At 36.7% G+C, this 25,658-nt stretch overlaps 1 non-coding gene and 1 pseudogene across 1 annotated transcript; both read right to left on the bottom strand.

Annotated features, from left to right (window-relative positions):
- LOC136379006 (eukaryotic translation initiation factor 3 subunit F pseudogene) overlaps window positions 1–25,658 on the bottom strand; it is a 67,662-nt pseudogene that overhangs the window by 5,867 nt on the left and 36,137 nt on the right.
- LOC136379199 (U6 spliceosomal RNA) lies at window positions 8,032–8,138 on the bottom strand. Its single transcript, XR_010746695.1, has one exon. It is a non-coding gene; the product is annotated as a U6 spliceosomal RNA (small nuclear RNA).

Below are 25,658 nucleotides of genomic sequence, written 5' to 3'. Positions count from 1 at the left end.
TCATGATTGTTTATATTTACTGTATACTCTTTTAGTTCAATAGTAATATTTTAGCAACATAAAATTTTTTTCTGTGATTGTTTTTTTGAAAAGTGGTATGAGAACCAAATGTTGTGAAAATTATTTTTATTATTATTATTAGTGACAGAAAGAGAGGAAAGGACAGATAAGGACAGACAGGAAGGGAGAGAGAGGAGAAGCATCAAGTCTGGAGCTACAGCAGAGTGAGTGACTCCTTGCTCAAGTCATTGACTTTGGGCTTTAAGTCAGTGACCTTAAGGCTCAAGTCAGCAACCATGGGGTCATGTCTATGATCCCATGCTCAAGCCAGCAACCCCTGCACTCAAGCCAGATGAGCCAGCGCTCAAGCCGGCGACCTCAAGTTTTCAAACCTGGGTCCTTTCAATCCCAGTCTGATGCTTTATCCACTGTACCACCACCTGGTCAGGCATGGAAAATTGTTTACTACACAAAATTCTCAAGTTACTATTGACAATGCAGAAAGGGCTTCATTAGAACCTAACCTACAGCACTGCCCTGATTCTTAGGTAACTTATTTTATTTTATTTTACAGAGATAGAGATAGAGTCAGAGAGAGGGATAGATAGGGACAGATAGGAACGAAGAGAGATGAGAAGTATTAATCATCAGTTTTTCGTTGCCACACCTTACTTGTTCATTGATTGCTTTCTCATATGTGCCTTGACCGTGGGCCTTCAGCCAAATGAATAACCCCTTGCTCAAGCCAGCGACCTTGAGTCCAAGCTGGTAAGCTTTGCTTAAACCAGATGAGCCCGCGCTCAAGCTGGCGACCTTGGGGTCTCAAACCTGGATCCTCCGCATCCCCGTCCAATGCTCCATCCACTGCACCACCACCTGTTCAGGCTGCCCTGATTCTTAGAAAGGGAATAGGCTACATCAAAAGCTTTGGCCTTGGTTCTCAAAGATTTCTTCCTAAAATGAGGAGTTGTTACTGACTTTAATAAATGGCCTCAAGGATATCTCATCATTGCACAGTCTACTTTACTTTGCCTTGTCTCTAAATACATTTTGTTTAGCATTTTCCATTGCAACCGAATTTTAAAATTCACTATGTCTGTTAAAAGAGATTTCCACATACTCTACCTCAAAAGTCCATTTATCCAACAAATATTTATTTGGCACACACTGTGTATTGAATATTATTTTACATACTGGAAATACAACAACAAACAAAACAGACATAAACCCATGCCCTTATATTCTTGTTCCATTCTAGTTTATATTTTAGTGGGGAAAAATATATTAAGCAGGATAAATAAGAAACATATGTAGTATGTTAACCGAAAGTAAACACTAAAGAGAAAGAAAGTAGGGGAGAAAAGGAGATAGCTAATTTAGTAGTGGGACTAGCTGTCAAAATTTAGATGGAGTGTCCAGGAAGGGAATAGCTGTGCGAGGGAGCTGTGTGACTTTGGAGAAAGCATTTCAGGTAGGGGAGTAAGAAGTGGAAAAGTCCAAGGAGTCTGATATGACTGGAGACTAGTCAATACTAAGGGCAGTAGTCAGAGAGGAGGTCCAAGAGATAAAGAATGTGTGTGTAGGGAGCAGATCCAGTGTGCTTAAGTCCAAGGAAGGCTTCTCTGCTCTGAGTGTAATGAAAAGCCCTTAAAAAGTTTCCAGCACGGGAGGGATGTGCTCTGGTAGGTTCGAACAGGACAGCATTAGCTGCTAGCTTGTCAGTAATGGTAAAGGGAGCAGGGGCAGATGCAGAGACCAGAAAGGAGGCTGATGCAATAAGATAAAAATCAGAGACTTGAACCTGGGTGATATCAGTAGAGATTATGAGCAGAGGTTAGGTTTTGAAGGTCTGGTTGAGAGAATTTGTTAATAAATGGGGTGTTGGGTATAAAAGAAATGAAGACTAATGCCCAGTTTTGGCTTGAGCAATTGTAAGTCTTGTAGAGTTTCCATTAGCTCAGACAGGAGGACCCCTTAGTGGGGCAGGCTTAGTGAGAGTATGAAGATAGACTGATATCAAGACTTTAGTTTGGATTTTTTTAGGTTTTAGATGCCCATTAAACATTCAAATGAAAAGGCTGAGTAGGCAGTTGAATATACCAGTCTGGAATTCAAAGAGAAATATGAGCATATAAGTTGGCAATTATCAGCATATGGATAGTATTTAAAGCCATGAGGCTAATGATCCATTTCATGCACATTGTGACAGTTTTCTGCCATTAGCAGGGAAATTCATTATATATTAGATTTTAAAAGTGATGCTATTTTTAAGGTAATGCTATTTTAGGATAATGCTGAAACTCCCGTGCTGTCTCGAACACAGTGAATTTACTGCAGGCTTAGTGTTTGTTACACAAAACAGAGAATAATGCTTACATCAAAATGTTAAATAAAAAGAAATATGTAAATTTATATGCATTATCTAATCAGAATAATGTAAAATATGCATTGACCAAATGTGAAGGGAATAGGAACATTTTTAATATTGACTGTCTTGGGTATTTGGGAGTATAGATGAAATTTTCCAACTTTTATTTCTTTTCTAAATTTCCCAAACAAGTAGGAATATTTTTTTTTTCATTTTTCTGAAGCTGGAAACAGGGAGAGACAGTCAGACAGACTCCTGCATGCGCCCGACCGGGATCCACCCAGCACGCCCACCAGGGGCGACGCTCTGCCCACCAGGGGGCGATGCTCTGCCCATCCTGGGCGTTGCCATGTTGCGACCAGAGCCACTCTAGCGCCTGGGGCAGAGGCCAAGGAGCCATCCCCAGCGCCTGGGCCATCTTTGCTCCAATGGAGCCTTGGCTGCGGGAGGGGAAGAGAAGACAGAGAGGAAAGTGCGGCGGAGGGGTGGAGAAGCAAATGGGCGCTTCTCCTGTGTGCCCTGGCCGGGAATCGAACCTGGGTCCTCCGCACGCTAGGCCAACGCTCTACCGCTGAGCCAACCGGCCAGGGCCAAGTAGGAATATTTTTAAAATAAAAAAGATAAAGTTTATCTTCCAAGGCTATGTAAATAAAATTTTTTTCCTACATGCTGATTAGTTCATGCTTAGATATGTAACAGAACTAGTGACTAATTTATACTGCATTTATGATTATATTTGGTATGAGAGAAAAACCAGGAATTTAAGATGAAAGGCATTCAGCAGTCTCATTTGGATATCATACAAAAATGTTTGGTTTATCAACAATTTATTGATACCTAAGACCAGGTTTTCTAGAGAAATGAAGAAGATCCAGTCTAGGTCATGGATCTCACTGCATTCAAGCTGTCATTTTTTTCCATATCAAATCGATGCAATTTCTAGCTCCTGTTTTTGGTCTCTGATCTCCTTCTCCAACACACAGGCTCCCTTGGGGGATTTCCTTTTCAACACAAACTTTCACCATTGGGTTTTTTCCACCTTGTTCTTCCAGACACACTAAAGGGTTTTGATTCTTCAAGGTTTATTTCAAAGGACTTCAAAGAGGGACCTCCTGAGGTGGACTAAAATAGATTTAACAATACCAACCTACCTCATAAGACTGCTGTGAGGAATAATAATATAAAAGACTACAAAGCACTTTGTAAATATAAAGTTCTATACAAATGCTTAATAATAATTACTGGGTACGGCACAATGTAGTCTTTTGTGCATTTATAGAAGTGCCTGTGAGTAGGATAAGTTTCCTTCCTTCAACCATTTTTCTACTTTTATAATAAAATTGTTTTATTTAAAGGAGTGTACAGAACATCCTTGTGCTCTGGCCTTGGGGGCATTCCCAAGTAAAAACTGAAACAATTAGGCTGTAGGAATAGAACCAAGGTGTCCTGGGTGCAGCTCTCTTCACGTTTGAAGATGCTTTGGCACAGTAGAAAAACCGGAGATATATAACCCCATATTATTTCTGTTCTCTGAATGGACAGACAGACAGACACACACACACACACACACACACATACACACACATCTGCAGTGCTCGCTGTATTCAGATCAATGCAAGGTTTTGTTTACATTGTGCAATCTCACCTCCGTTTCCGATGATGCAAGGAAACCAACCTTACACTTTAAATTTCCAACAATTGGCAATGGCATTAAATAGCTTCAAATTTCTTATGTAGTTATAAGTTTTACCAACCCCTTTAATTCACCATTTAAAGCTTTGTCTACTGGTCTGCTTTGTCTTTAGTATCCAAAATTTCCAAGCCTATCATTCCTTCAGTGTCTGAAGAGTATCGACGACCACTTTAAAGACCGTTTACTTTTAGATATTAGAATCCTTGTAAAAGTGCTTTTTATCAAAAACAGTTTTATATAAAAATGCCCTTATAATTTTTTTAAGTTGAAATCTGTCCTAAGTTATTTCCAAAGTAGTGCCCCATTATAGTCGTTATAGGGATAAACTTAAACAAGACTATATTCCTACGTCAAGATCCCTGGAAATTGACAGGGGTAGTGGTCCTGTGGCTGGCAGCCCTGTCTACTCTGGTCCAAAAAAAAAAAAAGAAAATAGAGAAAATCTTTTGTGTATGGAGCATATTCAATTTAGTGTTGGGAATGCATACTCTTCTATACCTAAATGCAAAAGCTTTATATCTGATCAAACATCCATTCCTCAGCAAACATTTATTGAGTTGCTACTGAGATTCATGCACTGTGCATGGTGTTGGGGAAAGTTAACAGTAAATAATGCAGTGTACCTGGCACTAAGCTGATCAAAATCTGATATTTAAGTTAGACATAATAACATGCAATCCGAATAAAATGACATAAATATAATGGTGTACTGCACAAGGTAAGGTAGCAACTGGGAGGAAGGAAACTGTCTTCTTTGGCAGATAAGAAAAATTTCACAAAGGAGGTGATGTTTGAAGTGGGTTGGGATGGACGATTAAGCATTTTTCCAAGCATTTAAATTTTGGGAATAGTAAATAATTTATGAGCAAATGTGGCAGAACTGGTGGATGGTGAGGAATTCAGAGTGCTTGGAGACTGATTGTGGAAAGGGTGCAGCAGGAGAGGAAGACCGGGAACTTGGCTGAGGCCATAGTGTGAGGAGCCATGCATGCTCTGCCAGGGACCCTCCTGTATGCAGTGGGGGCGCTAGCTAAATTTAGCATGATGATAGACAACTCTGATACTGTCCGATACTGTCTCATTTAGGAAGCCATTGAAATGGTTCATTTAGAGATGATCACGATCTGAACTAACATAGTTTGTCTAAAGGAACCCATATCTGAATGTAGAAATTGCTCCCAATGTTAACTTCTTAGCATAGTTCTTATGGGAGTGTATTATGTATTATTTCAAGAGGCATATGGCATATTTTTGATTGAGAAATCTTTAACTTTGATAAGAGATAGAAGCCCTGTTTGAGTAGTAGATGAAATATCTTGTGAATGCCTTGCTGGCCAATGATGTCAAGTATCTTTCCATGTGCTTATTGCCCACTCATGTCTGTTCAAGGTTTCAGCCCATAGATTTATCTTATTATTGAGTTTAGGGGTTCTTTATGTAGCCTGAATACAAGTCTTTTCTCAAATATAAATATTGTGAATATTTTTTCCCAGTCTGTGCCTTGTTTTTCATTTTCTTAATGGTATCTTCCAAAGAGTAAGAGATTTAAATTTTGATAAAATCCCATTTATTAATTTTTCTTTTATGGTTTGTGATTTATTTTTTTGTATCTTGCCTAAGAAATAATTGCCTATCTAGTTCTGTGAAAACTTGATTTAATGTTTTATTCTAAAAGCTTTATACTTTTATGTGTACATTTAGATTTTTAATCTATTTAAAATTAATTTTTATAAATGTGAGGTTCTTTTCTTTTATATCAGCGATTCTCAACCTATGGGTCGTGACCCCGGCGGGGGTTGAACAACCAAAACACAGGGGTCACCTAAAGCCATCGGAAATACATATTTAATATGTATTTTATATGGATATCCAAATATTTTGGTATCATTTATGGAGAAGTTTTTTCTTCCCTAATTAAAGTGACTTGGCATTCTGCTGGAAATCAAGTGGCAATAAAAATGAGGTTTTATTTCAAACCTGACATTGTGTTCCTTTGATCAACATACCTATCTTTATACCAATACCACACTGTCTTCATCACTGACATTTTGTATTAAGTCTTTTAAAAAAAAATTTTTTTTTTCCTGAAGTGAGAAGTGCGGAGGCAGAGAGACAAACTCCCAGATGCGCCTGACTGAGATCCACCTGGCAAGTCCACTAGGGGGCGATGCTCTGCCTATCAGGGTTGTTGCTCCATTGCAACTGGAGCCTTTCTAGCTCCTGAGGCAGAGGCCATGGAGCCGTCCTCAGTGCCTGGGCCAACTTTGCTCCAGTGGTATCTTGGCTGTGAAGGGGAAGAGAAAGAGAGAAAGGAGAAGAGGAAGGGAGGAGAAGCAGATGGGTGCCCTTCCTGTGTGTCCTTGTCGGGAATCGAACCCGAGATATTCAACACTGGGCTGATGCCCTACCACTGAACTAACTGGCCAGGGCAGATGTAATATGTTTAACATGATGTAGTGTAAACTCTCCAACTTTGTTTTAAAAAAAATTGTTTTGGTAATTTTAGGTCCTTTGCATTTTCATATAAATTTTAAAATAGGCTGTCTATTTCTCCAAAATTCTTTTAGGGTTTTTATTGGCATTGCCTTAGATCTATAGGTCAATTTCAGGAGAACATACTTAAGATTATTAATCTATAAAATGGTATAATTTTTCTTTTATATAGATTTCTTTAGTATCTGTCAGTGATACATCGCAATTTTTAGTGGTCTTGTGCATCTTTCATTAAATTATACCTATGCATTTTAAGTTTTTCGATTGTATTGAAAATTGTACGGTAAAATTTGATTTTTAATTGTTTCTGTTAACATTTAAAAATATAAAAGATTTTGAATATTGACCTTTTATATTACAACTTTGATAAATTATCTTATTGATTATGGACAATGATGCTGTGAAAAAATTTAATTTTCTTTTTTTTACTTTTATTTAATTTTATATTTTTTATTAATTTATTGTGTTTACATGGATTCTAATGTCCCCCCAAATTATCCTCCCCTCCCCCGTGTTCCCCAGTACAACCTCTCTGTCCCCCTCCCTGTAATGCCCTACCCCCTTCCCTCCAGGATTTGCTTTTCTATTCTCATCTCATCCTATCAGCCTATCATCCCCTTTCCCTCTGCCTGCTTTCCTTCTGGATCCTTTGATCCCACTTCTGTCTCTGTTCCGCTCCTCAGTTCATATTGTTTGTCAGATTCCTCAGATGACTCAGGTCATATGATATTTTTCTTTCTCTGCCTGGCTTATTTCACTTAACATAATAGTTTCTAGGTCCATCCATGTTGTCACAAAAAATAATATTTTCTTCTTTTTTGTGGCCCCATAGTATTCTATTGTGTATATGTACCACTGCTTTTTGATCCACTCGTCCACTGACAGGCAAACTTGGGTTGTTTCCAGATCTTGGCTATTGTAAACAATGCTACCATATATACATGGGAGTGCATTTCTCCTTTTGACTCGTTGATGTGGTGTTCTTGGGATATATTCCCAAAAGTGGGATGGCTGGGTCAAAAGGAAGTTTAATTTTTAATTTTTTGAGGAATCTCCATACTGTTTTCCATAGTGGCTGCACCAGTCTGCATTCCCACCAGCAGTGCAGGAGGGTTCCCTTTTCTCCACATCCACCAGCACTTATTCTGTGTTGTTTTGTTGATGAACGCCATTCTGACCAGTGTGAGGTGATTATCTCATTGTGGTTTTAATTTGCATTTCTCTAATCATTAGTGATATTGAGCATTTTTTCATATGCCTATTGGCCATCTGTATGTCCTCTTTGGAGAAGTGTCCATTCATTTCTTGTGTCCATTTTTTGATTGGATTGTTTATCTTTCTGGTGTTGAGTTTTATAAGTTCTTTATAAATTTTGGTTATTAACTCCTTATCAGAGGTATTGTCGAATATGTTCTCCCATTGTGTGGTTTGCCTTTTTATTTTGTTCATATTGTCTTTAGCTGTGCAAAAGCTTTTTAAATATATGGAATGCTTCATGAATTTGTGTGTCATCCTTGCACAGGGGCCATGCTAATCTTCTCTGAATCATTCCAATTTTGGTATGAATGCAGCCAAAGTGAGCACAAAAAAATTTAATTTTTATTATAAAATATCATATCTATGAGATGTAAAAAATTTTCCATTATAAAATATAATATCTGTGGGAATTTTGTTGATGTCTTTTGTTAGGTGAAGGATATTTACTTCTATTGTTTGGTAAGAGGATTTTTTTTTTAGTTATTCTTGTGATTGAGGTTTCAGTTTATCAAATGATTTTTCTCTTTGAAAGGATTTTATGGTTTTTCTCCTTTATTCTGTTAATATGGTAAAGTACATTAATTCATTTTTTAATTTTGATTTAATCTTACATTCCCAAGGTAAATCCCAATTGATTATAAAGTATTATCTTTTACATATATTACTAAATTCAATTTGCTAAGATTTTATTGAGTATTATTATATTCATACTCATGAAGAATATTGATGTGTAAATTTTTTTTGTAATGTTTTTGTCAGGTTTATATGAGAGTTATGACTGCCTCATAAGTTCAGAAGTGTTCTCTCTCCCTCTGTTTTTGAAAGAATTTGTGTAAGATTGCTCTCATTTCTTCCTTAAAGAGCTGATAAATCTTAACAGTTAAACCACCTGGGCTTGGTATTTTCCATTTGGAAAGGTTTTTTTTTTTGGTTTTTTTTGTTTTTTTGTATTTTTCTGAGGTTGGAAATGGGGAGGCAGTCAGACTCCCGCATGCGCCCGACCGGGATCCACCGGCACACCCACCAGGGGGCGATGCTCTGCCCATCTGGGGCGTTGCTCTGCCGCAATCAGAGCCATTCTAACATTTGAGGCAGAGGCCACAGAGCCATCCTCACCGCCCGGGCCAACTTTGCTCCAATGGAGCCTCGGCTGTGGGAGGGGAAGAGAGAAACAGAGAGGAAGGAGAGGAGGAGGGGTGGAAAAGCAGATGGGCGTCTCTCCTGTGTGCCCTGGCCGGGAAGATAACCTGGGACTCCCGCACGCCAGGCGGACGCTCTACCACTGAGCCAACCGGCCATGGCCTGGAAAGGTTTTTGATTACAGATTCAGTTTCTTTAATAGATTCAGAAATTCTACTTATTCTTATGTCAGTTTTGGTAAGTCACTTTTTTAATTTTCAAGGAATTTTCCAATTTCATCTTAATTTCCAAATTTATTGCCATAAAATTATTCCTAATATCCCATTAATATCTTTTTAATAGCTATATAATGTACAATGATACCATTTATATCATTCTTCATGCTTTAGTACTTCTTTTTACTCTTGATTAGTTTTGCACAGGGTATATCAATTTTATTAACTTCTTCAAAGAATCAACATTTGGTTTTGTTAGTTTTCTGCTTTATTTTAGGTTTTCTACTTTTATTGACATATGCTCTTTTATTTAATATTTATTTGCTCTACTTACTTTGCATTAAATTTTCTTTTTATTTTATAAAAGCAGAAACTTATATAATTGATATAAGAACTTTCTTCTTTTCAAGTCTAGGCATTTAAAACAATAAATTTTATCTAAGTACTATTTCAGCTAAATCCCCCTAATTTTTATATATTATATTTTTATATAAATTTAGTTATAAATAGTTTTAATTTCCCTTGTGATTTCTTTCTTGACTTCCACATTATTTAGAAGTATGTTATTTAATTTCCAAATAGCTGGAGATTTCTAGATTTTTTACTGCTACTGATTTCTAATTTGACTTTGTGTGGTCATAGAATATGCTTCAAAATTTTAATTTTTTGAAATTAATTGAGACCTATTTTATGGTTTTAACTGGATCTATCTTGATGAATGTTTCATGTGCACTCTTTCAATTGCACTTTTCAGGATGTATATCCTGCAGCTTGGAGTATAGAATTCTTTAAATGTCAATTAGATCGAGTTGGTAGACAATGTTTCTCAAACTTTTATATCTTTACTGATGTTTTTCTATGTGTATTTTTTTCTCTCAGTTACTGAGAGATGAGTTTTAAAATCTTCAAATATAATGATGGCTTGTTGTCAAAATTTCCCTTCAGTTTTATCAGTTTTTACTTCATAAACTTTTGAGGTTCTGTTATCAGATGCATAAAAATTTAGGATTATTATATCCTATTGATATACCACCTCTTTAATTATTATAAAATATCCCTCCTTATGTCTTATAATACTCTTTGTTTTGATATTAATATAGACACATTAGCTTCTTATGTTCAGTTTTTGCTTAGTATATCTTTTTCCATTCTTTAACTTAATTTGTGTCTTTAAAGTGTATCTCTTATAGAAAGCATATGGTTGAATCATCCTTTATACCAAGTCTGGCAATCCCTACTTTTTAATTAGAATGCTAATCTATTTATATTTAATATAATTATTTATGTGTTTGGGTTTAAGTATTCCATTTTCAATTCATTTTCCACTTTCTTTTAATTTTATTCCTCTGTTGCTTCTCTCCTGCCTTATTGAGAATATTTTTAGTATTCCACTTTATTTCTCTATTGGTTTCTTAAGTATAGTCTTATTTTTTTGTTTGCTCTAAAGTTAGCAATATTTATCAAAATCTGTGTATACTCAATATAGTACCATTTTCCATCTCACAACTGTCACTTCACACTTTCTATTCATGACTTCACAAAAGTACATTTCACAGTATTTGTGATATTATGGTCACATATTTTACTTGCCATATGTTATAAATCTACCCTTCCATTGTTATTATTATTATTTGCACAAAACTGTCAACTGTCTTAAGGAAATCATATGATACAAAACATTATCTTTTGTATTTATCCATTTATTATTTATAGGACTCATTTCTTCCTGTAGATTCAAGTTTCCATCTGGTATAATTTCTGTTCAATCTGAAGAATATTCTTTAGTATTTTGTTTTAGGCTTTGTTTTTAGTTTTCAGTCTGAAGAATATCCTTCAGTATTTTGTTTTTACTTCAGTAAAACTTAATATCTTTTAAAATTTTATTTTGTTTTAGTACTTAGCATTTTAATTTTTACTAATGGCAACAAATTTGTTAAGCATATATGTATCTGAAATTTGCCTTTATTTCACTTTCAGTTTTTTGAAGAATAATTTTTTCTGGATATAATATTGAGGGTGGAAAATATTTTTTTTTAAGTATGTTAGTGCTATCCTTCTTTGCCTTCTGACCTTTATTGTTTCTGGGAAGTCAATTGTTGTTCATACTAATGTTCCCCTTTCATCATGCTTTCAAGGTTTTCTTTGTATGTTTGGATCTCAGAATACTGAACGTCATATTTCATGTTGTTTTTCTTGATTTTATTCAGCTTGTTGTTGCTTGAATTTTTTTAATCTATAAGTAGATTATTTTTCCCAGAAATTCTTATTTCTTCAATTTTTTTCTGCCTTATTCTAACCATCCTTTGTTTATTAATTTTATAAAGTCCCACAGCTTTTTAATATTCTATTTCACTTTCTCTGACATCTATAATCAGACATCTTTCTTCTGACATTTATAGTCTACAGTTAACTCATTTAGTAAAATTTTCAGTATAGTTATTATACTTGTTTATTATATAATTGTATTTGCTTCCTTTTAAAAATAGTTAGCATTTCTCTGCCTCACTTATCTATTTATTCACTCATTTAAGATCATATCTTCTTTTTTGTTTTGAACATATTTTCCTTTAATTCTTTGAACATAATTATGGATGTCTGCTAAATCTAACATTGATGCCATTTCAAGTTCTATTTCTATGGATGATGATGACTTAAAAAATTTTTTTTACTATGAGTTACATTTTCTGATTTTACACACTTTATAATTCTTTATTGTATACTGGACATCATCAATGATAATTTGTAGAGATTCTGGATTCTATTATTTTACTTTGAGGCATGTTGATTTTTGCTTCCATAATTGGTTCTATCACATCCATAGTCAGTTTGAACTACTAGAGGCTTGTTTTTTATTATACTAGGACAAATCTGTGGAAATACCAAATTGTTCCCAAGCTCTTTAGCTTTGTAAGTCTCAAAAATCTTTAAACACTGTTTCTCCTAGCTCCTTTTTTTCAGAGCATAGTTTTAGGCCTTGTTAAGGCACATCTAAAGCAAGCCCTATTCTAAGACATGGTTCTTATATTTAAAGCTTGTTGTTCTTGTTGTCTCAGCTGGATATCATAAAGTGTTAAAGAAATTTCTCTACTCTGGCTGGTCTAGATCTCCATCTCCAATCTCTGGCCTCTAGTATGTCTATTCTGTTTTAAATTCCTTAGCAGCTATTCTCTTGTAAGCCTTGGATAATATTGTACTATAAATATGCAATTCAGCCTTCAGAACAGACTTGTAGGTGACCTCTGTGTGACTCTGGCCCTCCTCCTGATGATATCTCCTCTTCTTCAGTAACTTGCTCAAATTCTAGTCATTAAAGCTACCTCATGTTCTAATCTTCTCTACCTCAGCTGAACAGGAATCACATGCTCTATTTGAACTTTAGCATTCTCTGCCATGGTCAGGAAATGATCCCCAGACAGAGTCATTTAATAGTGAACCTTACCTCATGAATTTCTATCTTTTCAGGGATCACAGAAATCAGCACATTCACTAGGCTAGATTACTATATTCCCCATGTATAAGACGCACCATTATTAAAATAATTTGGGGTCTAAAAACTGGGTGCTTCTTATTCAATGGTTGTAGTTTTTTTTTTTACTTGCATTTCACTTGAGGAGTTATATGAATTTTATGATGAATTAAACTTGAGTTCAATAACTTTATGTAATACACTGTTTTTAAAATTTCTGGCCCCAAAGTTAAGATGCATCTTATACATGGGAGCATCTTATACATGGGGAAATACAGTATATCATGTGAACTTATGTTTGGGCTCTTCATGCTGGAGAGGTGATTCCAAATCTGTCCCAGGACAATTAAACCAAAAATATTTCCAATTGGTGATCACTAACATAAAATTTCCCCTCTTTCTGGTTTTATAACTGTACATTATTTTTCCTGTTTAACATCTGCTTTCTCTTTCTTTTCAAATTTTTCTGTACTGTTTTCATTGTAAGCATGATTTATTTCCTCTTATCAAGACACAGATATTGCTTCTGTAGAGTTTAGTATGATCTGAAGCTTGATGAGAAAATGAGAGAAATATCATTATCAATTTTTTTTAAAAAAATTGGCTTCATTAATACTTTTACATTTTCAAAATAATTTCCAAAGTCTTGGCATTGCATAACTGCTATATATACTTAATTATTAAAGAATATAGATTTTTTAAAAATCAATAATGGGATTTGTAACATTTTATGAAAACCACTTTCATCACTCAATCTGAACTCTCATTACTCACCATCCTTTAAATATCAATCTTGATAAATAGAGCTGGGAAGTAAATCACAATGACTTCAAACCATACACTTAGATGCAGCTCATCTGTTAAGCCAATATAAGAGCTCTATCATTTTATAATTCTGATCATGAAAAATTGAAGGCAACTTAATGTAAAGAGGGAGTACTTTACTTTCAGTGTGACTTAAGTAGCTTGTGATTTTCTATTACTTGTGAGGAGACAAGGTTGTTACAGTATGTTCTTGGAATACCCTTAGACATGAGAAAATAACATTGCATATTTAAAAAATTGACTGCCTAGTAAAAAAGTATTCTGGACACCAACTGAATCCAGTTATGTATAAATGAGCTATAAATTCATATATCTTTAAAATTAAATGATTTTTAATCTTTTAAAATTATGAAGAGAATGAATATTAAACTTGTTCGTCATGTGTTATAGATAGTGTGTTTTCAACTGCTACTAGCAGAATGGTGTTGTTAGATAATGTGTGCCTTAATTTATTTGCAAAGACAAAATCCTCTTTAATCTCCCATTATAATATGCTTAATATTATTGATGCATTCACTTTTATAATCCTCAGATTTTTGTTAAGAACAGATATCTACTGAATATAACATATCTGACTCCATTTTCAGGCAGAATAAATGGTTACCTCTTATTCTGAGGAAATGATTTTGAAGCAGTGCTAAGCTTGCTGCCCATCCCCAAATATTTTATCCAGAAACCTACCACGATTCCTTGAATTAAGGCATTGACAGAAAAGATCTGTCAACCTGAAAATATGCTAACCAACCAATTCTCATGTTAACGCAATTCCCAGGTGTTTAAGGAGATGGAACTATAAGGTAGGTAAATATTGATGTCGGGGAAACAGAAGACAAGCTCTAGATAGAAGGTACTTCTAGATGGTTCATTCAGGAAAGAGTGTGGGACAATAGAGGGACCAGGCATTAAAATACCTTGGAAGAACTAAGGGGAAGAAAGGTGGCAACATGAAATATTAAAAGGCATTAAAAATGAACAAACTCAAGTATTCTGCTTAGTTTAAGCTCTGTTTTCTAGAACAAAATAAATCATATATTTTGAGTTATGTCACAAGATTCTTGGTAAGGTATCAGTCATGGTCTTAGCAGGAAATTTTAACTGAGTATTTTGAGTTTGATGAAATGGCATACTCACATTGTAATTTTTTTGAAAGTGAGAGGAGCGGAGATAGAGTGACAGATTCCCACATGTGCCTGGACAGTGATCCACCTAGCAAACCCTGACTGAGGCCAAATCAACAGAGCTATCCTTAGTGCCTGGGGCTGATGCTCGAACTAATGGAGCCACTGGCCGCGAGAAAGGAAGAAAGAGAGAAGGAAGGAGAGGGAGGGGAAGAGAAGCAGATTGTTGCTTCTCATGTGTGCTCTGATGGGGGATGAAACCTGGGACATCTGCACACTAGGCTGACTCTCTGTCCACTGAGCTAATCGGCCAGGGCCTCACGTTGTAACTTAATAGTTTAATAAAGAAGGTGTTTATTATGGGTCAGGTGTGGGGAAATTACAAGGGATACCTCAATAACCAGGGCTAGTAACAACTGGTACCACCCCAGGCAAGAAGGAACAAGCAGAAGGAACACTATCTGGAGCCCAGATTATTCACTCAGGTAAGCAGGGACATGGAAATAGAACAGTACCTGAAAATTAGAGACATTGTAGAGGCCTGCCCGTCAGGCTGAAATATCAGACTGTCCATGGCATAAATACCATCATTTCACTCTCTTCCTTCTTTTCAGTCTCATGCCAATGTTCTTTATTAACCAACCTCAAAAGAAGTCAGCATAAAGGGAACCATTATAGCCCACAAGTGTCCTCCCAGAGTAGAAAACAGGTGAAGAAGAGTAGAAAAGGTATCCATAAGGGCAAATGAAAGATAACCTGCATGAAAGAAATAAAAAAAATATTTGCTTTGAGTTGGACTTTTAATAATTGATTTTAGAGAGAGAGGAAGGGAGAGAGAGGGAAACATTGATTTGTTGTTCCACTTGTTTATGCATTCATTGGTTGATTTGTTTATGTGCTCTGAACCAGGGATCAAACCTGCAACCTTGGCATATTAGGACAATGCTTTAACCAACTGAGCTACCTGGTCAGGACCTAGAGTTGGATTTTATAAAAATATTTTTATACAAAGTTTTTCAGCAGTATAAAAAATTGTAGAAAATCTATTTTTAGGATTTATATAGAAGTGGGACTACTTTTCAGTTGACTTCAATCCACATGCTCTATGTAATATAGTATACTTGATCAGTAGTAACATAAGCGTATTTTATATTGGAGAATTTTAAAAAAGTTTACACTACTTGTTATCTAAGAGTGGTATATTTAAATTTCTGGCCAATAAACATTTAAGTTCCACTACTATCTAATGTAATTTTTATTGATGTTATAAAAATTGAAGTCTTGTCTTCTCAAATATTTTTAGTATTAAGGTAATTAATTTTACTTAACAGTAATGATCTCATTTCTCATTCATAGAAATGTATATTTCATACTGTATCTTTGGAGGGAGAAGAAAGAGAAATTGAAAATGAAGCTTTGAAAATTAATAAGAAATCTTTCTGTTCAAGATTTAATTTTTTTCTATTTCCTGAAGACATTTTTGGGAGGGTTTTATACATTTTTTTGTGAGAAGGAATCAGAGGATAACTAGAATATATGTTAATAAATAATTCTATTAATCTGCTATTTACTACCTAAATATAATGGACTCAAATCTATAACTACTATAAAAATTAGATAAATTATTGATACCCTAAGCTAGAAAGAGCAATACTAGACAAGCATGGGTCTTACCAGGTCTTTTCTCAAATTAATATAACTTAATAATAAATATACTTCTTATTAAGGAACTGTGAGTAAAGATAAATGTGGTTGCATTGCTATGCTTATGTATGTATGCAGCATTGTTGTGGGAAACATAATCTTTTTATGACTACAATGTGTGGATAAGAAAGAGAGAGTGAGCTCACAGTTACAACATACTTGAATACTCCAGGCCCGGTTTTAAGCATTTTCTATATATTATAATTATCTCATTCTATAACAACCTTATACTATTATAATCAAAAGAAAACTTTATGGATAAAGCAATCTTTCTCAAGGTCGCACAACTAATAAGTGGATTGAATCCAGGCAGCCTGCCTCTGGAGTTCAGGCTCTTAAGTAGTACTAGATTCTACCTCTTACCAACTTGAACAGAGAATGCCCAATGGTATTCTTTTGTTCTGAATGACTATTACATATTATGAAGAAATGCTAAGTACACCAATCATGATTTTCTTCCTGAAACTCAGAGAACACTCTAAAGCGGCTTTCATATACACGGTAGAAAATAATGTAAACAATCTCTCAATCTTTCATTAATCAAGTCAGTCAATTCTTGCCCATACGGGATGACAAAAATAATTTTAACTGGTTTATTCATTAATGTGACTCAATTTACAAAGAGCATGTTTAGTGAACCTATTACATTGGCATTATATAGACATAAACCATGTGAGTGGTTGTTAAATCTAGACTTATTGTTTATTTATTTATTTTTAGCATTGTTTTCAAAGTAATTGTGTGAAGTTTGAAATAAAAGTCTGGACATTCTCTCCCATAATTAGTATTCTTGGGGAAAAGCCATTGAAAATATCCACTGAAATTAAAAAAAGAAAGGAAAAAACTTTCAGAGAATATTCCTTCTCAAAGAAAGATGAATAAATTATCTAATAAATGTTAAATATATTCAGCTAACTTTTTAATGAAATGGGGAGATCTAGGCTCCTCAGGAAGCATTTCTGACAGTGGCATTGCTGAACTGGCAGAGCAAAGGCAGAAAGACAACTCTTCTATCCCATTTCTATTCAGTTTTGTAAAGACTACTCAATTATAAATGTATTCTTTCTCTGGTCTGGGGCTCTCCTGTGCATCTAACCTTCCTGAGTATTTTTAACTTAGCTCATATTAAGAGACTCTATACTAAGTTATTTTTGGTGAGAGCTTTTTAAGAAGAGTTTATTGGCACCTTGAAATGGAGTAAAATAATCTATGCCTAAGACTCCAATGTGTTACCCTGAATATTACATAACATCACTGTAGTAGTTATTTACCCTTATAGAACTGTGAAATACCAACAAGTCACAAAAACAGTCATAAAATGGTAATGGAAAATTTGAAAAAAGGACCTTCAGAAGCATATTTTGAAGAATAAAGTGGAAAATCAATATAGAAAGAACTAGAATTTTTATTTTCTACCAGAGTCCAAAGGGCGTATTGCCACAGAAATGGATCAACATAATTATTCACCATCAATAATATTCAGAGTTATAAGCATAGTTTCTTAGGTATTTAAAAAATTTTCAGGAGATCCAAATGGCAGCAATGTAAGTGGCTATTACACTCACATCCTCCCAGGACCAAATTGGAGTTTCAGCTAAATTTAACAATAATCATCCTGAACAACTAACTGAAGACTAAATGAAGAGGAGTCTTACAGCCAAGGATTCACAGAAAAAAGCCACACTGAGATTGGTAAGAAGGGTAGAGACATGAAAAGGGCTGGCCCGGTTCCCCAGAGCTGTGGCTGAGGTTCAGGAGAGAGAGCTCAGCTGAGGGGAGAATTCTCCCTGGTTAGGTGGGACCTAAACCCGAGCCGGGCTCCCGCTCCCAGAGCACCAGTCCTGGGAAGAGGCACCCACATAGCATTCATTCACCTGTGAAAAACAGCTAGGTTTCTGTCTGCCAGAAAGAAACAAGTGCCCAAAAAGACTCAGGCACCCTCTTAAAGGGCCAACATACAAAATCTTGCTTGAAGCCACTCATCCAGGGCTGAGTGAACTAGAGTTGTATGAAGAGAGTCAGGGGTTTGTGATTGTGCATAGAGACATGTGGGACAGCTATCAAAACCCCTGTGCTGACTCATTCTTCCATACCACAGTTGTCATCATTCTTGGGTGGAGCATTCCCCTCTCTGTGGCACCAGCTTGGGGGAAAGCAATTGTCCCACCCTCTAGACTCTCTCTCACCCCACCCTATAGAGACTAGGCCTTGCTGAAGAGCCAATTGCCTTGACCAGAGAGTAGAGATCTGGACAGACTTAGGCAGTGACAGTGACTCAGTTGTCTGGCTTTGGGGTAGGCGCCATTTTCCCTATTTTTCTATGAATCTGACTGGCACTTCCTCCTCTTAAGAGATACAGTAAAATTACCCTCCTGGCTGCTGACAGACCCATCTTTTGGGGTCCAAGTCTCCACCAACCTGACTCCTAGTAGCTCCACCCTGCTGAGGTCAAGGTAAAATCTGGGACAGACTGATACCTATGACTCCGGGATGAGGGCCATATCTATGACCTTCCCTGATGCCTGACAAGCACCTCCTTATCAGGGGAGATCCACTAGCACCATCCTCCCAACTCTACCACCACTGAGCCTAACAGACAGCCAGCAGGTGGAGGAAGCCAAAGGCAGATCTTGGGGTGGCTTGGGACAATTGCTGATCTTCTCCCAGGTCTGGAACTGGTGAAAGCTGGCCTTGGTGTACAGCTTGGTCCTTCTCACATACACCTAAGCATAGGAGAGGCAACCACAAACTGTGCATCACTGGTAGCTCCAAACAGGTAGCTGAGGGCCAGTCACAAGCAGCATCTTACATTGGCTTGCACCAGGTTCCCTTCCATTAGTCCCAGACCCAACCCGCCCAGTGGCCAGATTCAGATAACACCAGAATCTAATTAGCTTCACAAGCAGCGTATCCAAAGGGAGATCTTGTGAGGCACCAAACCCAGCTGAGGTGAATTCTGCTTCCTGTGGTCAGCACCTGTACAGCAACTTTCATGCTTTGGTCAAGTAAAGCCTCACAATCAGCCAGCCTGAGGGTCGATCCCATGTATGATGGGCCAAAAGCATTCAAGGCTCAACTACAACAGGCGAGCCCACATAACCTACACAAGGGACATTCCTGGAGCATGCAGCTCAGGTGATCGAGGAAACCGAATCACTGGACCCAACAGAAAACCTAGCATATAAGGCTACCCCACAAAAACTAGGAATCATACCAGATCTATCTAATATCGAGAAACAAACACAAAGAGGCAGCCAAAATGGGGAGAAAAAGAAACAGGCTCCAACTGAAAGGATAAACCTCCAGAAAAAGAGCTAAATTAAATGCAGATAAACAATTTATCAGATATAGAGTTCAAAGTAATGCTTATACGGATGCCCAAGGAACAAAGTAAGAACTTCAACAAAGAGCAAGCACTAACCCCCACCCGCCCCCCGCTAAACCCCAAAAACCATGGAAAGGAACCTGTCAGAAATGAATAATACAACATCTGACATCAAGAATATACTGGAAGGAATAAACTGGAGGTTGGATGAAACAGAGGATCAAATCAGCACTTTAGAAAAGGACTGCCCTGACTGGCAATGGTGCTCAGAAGCATTTTATGCCTTGACATGGACACGTGACTAAGCACAGGCCTTTTGCCTGTGAGAGTAGACGGAGTCACTCTCAGAAACCAGAACCCTCGGTGCGAACATACAATACGTAGCAGAGATCCAGGCATGTACTTACTGAATGAGTAAATGAACACTTTTTCCTCACAAGGGCACCATGGGCAGGTTAACATAATGCTATGCTATCACCAGTTCTCTTGATCGCCTACCATGGTCCAGGAATATTCACTGATGGGGATAAAAGCAATGAAAACAAATGAACAAATAGTGTCCCTGCCCTCACAGAACTCACATTTTAGTTGTCTGAAAAACAATCACAAGTAAACATTTAAATATAATTATAAAATATGTCATGTAATAAAAAGTGATATAAAGAAAAAATCAAATAGGTTGATTATGATAAGAATAGAGGAGGGGGCATATATATTTTATATAGAGTCGTCAGGGAAGGCTTCACTCATGAGGTCACATTTGAGCAGCCTTAAAAAAATTAGGGAGTGGCCATGTAGATATCTGGGGAAAGCACTCCGGATGGAAAGAAGAGTGAGGGCAAATGATCTGGGGCACGGATGTATATGGTTGAGTCAAGAAATGGCAAGACCTGAATAATACTGTGTTAACTGATTTATTGAAAGAGAATAGCTCAAATTCTGGCAGCATTAGTCTAAACTAACCATATTCAAATTTTTCATTTCATTTTATTACAAGGTTTCAATTTCAATATTGATCTTTCATGTTCTAGATATTTTCCACAGGCTTTAACGTATTATAATAGTTGAAAACAGAAGGGAAATATTTAAAAACAAAATGTTTTTATTTCAAAAGCCAATGTATAATCTGATCCATTTCTGGTTAATTAACTATAAGAGATGGAAAAGTGCAAAGAGTAATTTTCTGGAATTTATAATGACTTAAACACAGACTGATTCATTAGGGCTTTATAAACAACTTATGTTATGTTAAAAACACTGCTAATCAAATGTGATATTGAGAAAACTGCTAATACTAGCACTTTAAACTAATATGTAAGGCAGCCCTTGCAGGGAGTAGACAGCAGTCCTTATATGTTAGTCTGAAGACTAAACCCTTAACAAGGCTTTTAAAAAATATTTTGTTTAGAAAACTAGATTTAATGGGGTGACATTAATCAATAAGAAGGCTTTCTTTTTTTGTAGAAAATTCAATTTAACAGGGTGACATTGATCCATAAGAGTACATAGGTTGCAGATAAACATTTCTATAGCATTTGAATGGTTGATTAAGTTGTATACCCATCACCCAAAGTCAAATAATTTTCTATCACCATATTTGTCCCTTTTACAGCATTCTCCCACCCCTTTGCCAACATCCACTTCTCCCTGGTAACCACTTCACTTTTAACTATGTCCATGAGTCTCAATTTTATATCACACCTATATGTGAAATCATACAGTTCTTAACTTTTTCTGATTTACTTCTTTAACTCAGTATAATGTTCTCAAGGTCCATCCATGTTGCTGTAAATGGCACTATGTCATCATTTCTTATGACTGAGCAGTATTCCATTGTATATATATATCACATCTTCTTTATCCAATCCTCTACTGAGGGACACTGGTTGTTTCTATGTCTTGGCCACTGTGAATAATGCTGCGATGAACATTGGGGTACATGCGTCTTTACAACCAATGTTTTTGAGTTTTGGGGGGTAGATATCCAGTAGAGGGATTGCTGGGTCAAATGGTTGTTCTATTCTTAATTTTTTGAGGAACCACCATACTTTCTTCCATAGTTGTTGAACTATAATACTTTTACATTCCCAGCAGCAGAGGATGAGGGTTCCTTTTGCTCCACAGCCTCTCCAACACTTGAATTACCTGACTTGTTGATAATAGCTAATCTAACAGATGTGAGGTGGTATATCATTATAGTTTTGATATGCATTTCTTGAATAGCTAGTGAAGATGATCATCTTTTCATACATCTGCTGGCCATTTTATGTCCTCTGGGGAGAAGTGTCTCTTCAGGTCCTCTCCCCATTTTTAAATTGGATTGTTTGCTTGTATGTTACTGAGCTTTGTGAGTTTATTGCTGAGCTTTGTGAGTTTAGGGATATTATTGGAGCTGTTTGCAAATATCATCTCCCATTCAGTTGGTTGCTTATTTGTTTTGTTGTCAGTTTCTTTTGCTGTGCAGAAGCTTTTAAATTTGATACAGTTCCATTAATTTCTTTTTTGCTTTTATTTCCCTTGTGTTTGGGGTCAATTCATAAATTGTTCTCTATGGCCAAGATCCATGAGCTTAGTACCTATGTTTTCTTCTATGAAATTTATAGTTCCAGATCTTATATTTAGGTCTTTGATCCATTTTGAATTAATTCTTGTGCAAGAGTACAAACTGTAGTCAAGTTTCATTCTTTTGCATTTAGCTTTCCAATTTTCCCAGCACCATTAGTGAAGAAGCTTTCTTTTCTCTATTGTGTGTTTTTGGCTCCTTTGTTGAAGATGATTTGTCCTTATTAGATTGTAATTTATTTTATTTATTTATTTATTTTACAGGGACAGAGAGAGAGTCAGAAAGAGGGATAGATATAGACAGACAGACAGGAACGAAGAGAGATGAGAAGCATCAATCATCAGTTTTTCGTTGCAATATCGTAGTTGTTCATTGATTGCTTTCTCATATGTGCCATGACCACGGGCCTTCAGCAGACTGAGTAACCCCCGCTTGAGCCAGTGACCTTGGGTCCATGCTAGTGAGCTTTTTTGCTCAAGCCAGATGAGCCCACGCTCAAGCTGGCAACCCTGGGGTCTCGAACCTGGGTCTTTCTGCATCCCATTCAGACTCTCTATCTACTGTGCCACCGCCTGGCCAGGCGACTTGTCCATATATATGTGGTTTTGTTTCTGGCCTCTTGATTCTGTTTCATTGGTCTGTATGTCTGTTTTCTGTCAATACCATTCTGTTTTGATTATTGTGGCTCTATAATATAATTTGAAGTCAGGTAGTGTGTGTGATACCTCCTTTCCTCAGGAAGGCTTTTAAAAAGAAAGATACCCATAGGCCATATATGAGATCTCAAATATAGGTTCTGGAAAAGAGCCTAGGGTTTCTCACTAGAAATAAGACCCCATGTGACTCTTAGTGCAAGAGCCCTCCGACCATATTTTGGGAAATGTGGAGAAGAGAAGTCAGGGAGCTCCTTTCTGGTTCCTTTCTCGACAAGTAGCATTGCCATCTTCCTCTTTCTCTTTTTCTGATTCAAATAACTCAGAGGTAGGTAGTGAAATACCTACCTTTGCCAGGATGGGCAGGTTGGCAAATATTAATTTCTCTTACACTCTTTTTTTTAAAAGTTTTTAAATCAATTTATTTATTTATTTATTTATTTTAGTGAGGAAAGCGAGAAAGAGAGAGAGAGAGAAGGCAAGGAGGAACAGAAAGCATCAACTCCCATATGTGCCCTGACCAGGCAAGGCCAGGGTTTCAAATCGGTGACCTCAGCATTCCAGGTTAACGCTTTACCCACCGTGCCACCACAGGTCAGGCAATTCCCTTTATATTCTTAATTCTCAGGTCCTTGAAAGTGTACTTGACATTTTTGTATGTGTGTGGTTCTCTGTTATTTTAATGCAAAATGACTTGGGCCAAAAGACCTGAGTTGCTTAGTTTAACTTTACAATCATTTTTCTCTGAATCTTCAATACCAAAACAGTAATTTGGCCTAACTTACAGGGGTGCAATGATACTGAAATGAAATAGCACAGGCAAAATGGCAAGTGTGAAGCAGGTCCCAAATATTATCTATGTTACTAGATTTATTTCTTAAATATAGTTAAAATATTCTGAAGATAAATGTCTATACTTTTTGATTATGGGAACTTAAAAATTATTTGAAAAGGAAAACATAATATAATATTACAAGCTCTAAACAAGAATTTGAATTCAAATTGTCTACCTGAACAAGTGTGTTCATACACCTTTCATTGCTTGATGAACTAGATGTAACCAGGGAGACCTACAAATATAATATCTTTTTTATTTCTTTAGTTAATTAATTGACCACATCCTCTTTATCTCCATTAGCCATGTAAGGCAGAAGTCCAAAATCTTCCCCATTAGGACACCACTGAAACAGTTGTCCAGGATTCCTGGGATTTACTTAGGTCCAAAGCTGTTGGAGCTGCTTTCAATCCTGAGGCGATGAGCGGTAGGACACTCTGATCAATTCATTGTAGGTCTGTAATTCAAGGCTGCCCTTGCCTGTTTCCACCATAGAATGATGCTATTGTAACTTGTTCTATGCAAGGACTGTATGCAAGAACTATCCTTTCTCATCCAGTCATGAAATCTTAATTAGTCTACTTTTCTGTACCAGGCATTCAGTATCCCTATTTTTTACTGAAAAGGCAAGATAAACAGGCTGGAAAGGGCTTCTGGTCTCAGCCATATACTTATGAACTTTTTGAGGGTCTCCCTTATATCACAGCCACATCCTCTTTGATGTTTTCTTCTACCAGTGACATCCCAGCCAGACCAATCTAACTGACTCCCAATACTTCCTATTAGCCCACAGGCAGCCCATCCACTTATACATGCCTACTTAAGCTCCAGCAAGCATTTTCCTTCATATATATCCTCAAAATTGACCAAAACTTGATCTTTTCATTTTAAAAAGGAAACGCTCAGCCCACTAGGCACCCTGCTGCACAAATACAAACATATTTCTGAGATATTGCAGGTTTGGTTGCAGACAAGTGCAATAAGGTGGGCCATACAAAGTACTTAGCTTCCCTGTGCACACAAAATTATGTTTGCACTATAACTGTAGTCTGTTAAGTGTGCAATAGCATCATGTCTAAAAACATAAACAGCCTAATTGAAAAAATACTTGGTAGCTAAAAAATGCTAATCATCATCTGAATCTTCAGTGAGTCATAATCTTTTTGCTGAGGAAGGGACTTGCCTTGACATTGATGGCTGCTGACTTATCAGGGTGGTGGTCACTTAAGGTAGGGGTGGCTGTGGCAATTTATTAAAATGTGACAGCAATGAAGTTTGTCACATCAATTGACTCTTCCTTTCTAGAACAGTTTCTTTATAGCATGTGATGCTGTTTGATAACATTTTATCCACAATAGAACTTCTTTCAAAATGGGAGCTAATGCTCTTAAACCCTGCCATTGCTTTATCAGCTAATTTATGTAATATTCTAAATTCTTTGTTGTCATGTCAACAATCTAAACAGCATCTTCCAGAAGTAGATTCCACCTCAAGAAATCACTTGGCTCATCCATAAGAAACAATTCCTCATCTGTTAAAAAAAATTTCTTTCCTGAAGCTGGAAACAAGGAGGCAGTCAGACAGACTCTTGCATGCGCCCGACCGGGATCCACCTGGCATGCCCACCAGGGGGCGATGCTCTGCCCATCCAGGGTATTGCTCTGTTGCAACCAGAGCCACTCTAGCACCTGAGGCAGAGGCCATGGAGCCATCCCCAGCGCCCGGGCCATCTTTGCTCCAATGGAGCCTTGGCTGTGGAAGGGGAAGAGAGAGACAGAGAGGAAGGAGAGGGGGAGGGTGGAGAAGCAGATTGTGCTTCTCATCTGTTAAAATTTTATCGTAAGATTGTAGCAGTTCAGTCACACCTTCAAGCTCCACTCCTAATTCTAGTTCTCTTGCTATTTCTATCACACCTGCAGTTATTTCCTCCTCTGAAATCTTGAGCACTTGAAGGTTGGAATCAACATCTTCCAAACGCCTATTAATGTTGATATTTAACCTAT

Source organism: Saccopteryx leptura, chromosome 7 (assembly GCF_036850995.1).
Source record: "Saccopteryx leptura isolate mSacLep1 chromosome 7, mSacLep1_pri_phased_curated, whole genome shotgun sequence".
Lineage (NCBI taxonomy): Eukaryota > Metazoa > Chordata > Mammalia > Chiroptera > Emballonuridae > Saccopteryx > Saccopteryx leptura.
This window is presented reverse-complemented; position numbering and strand designations above follow the sequence as displayed.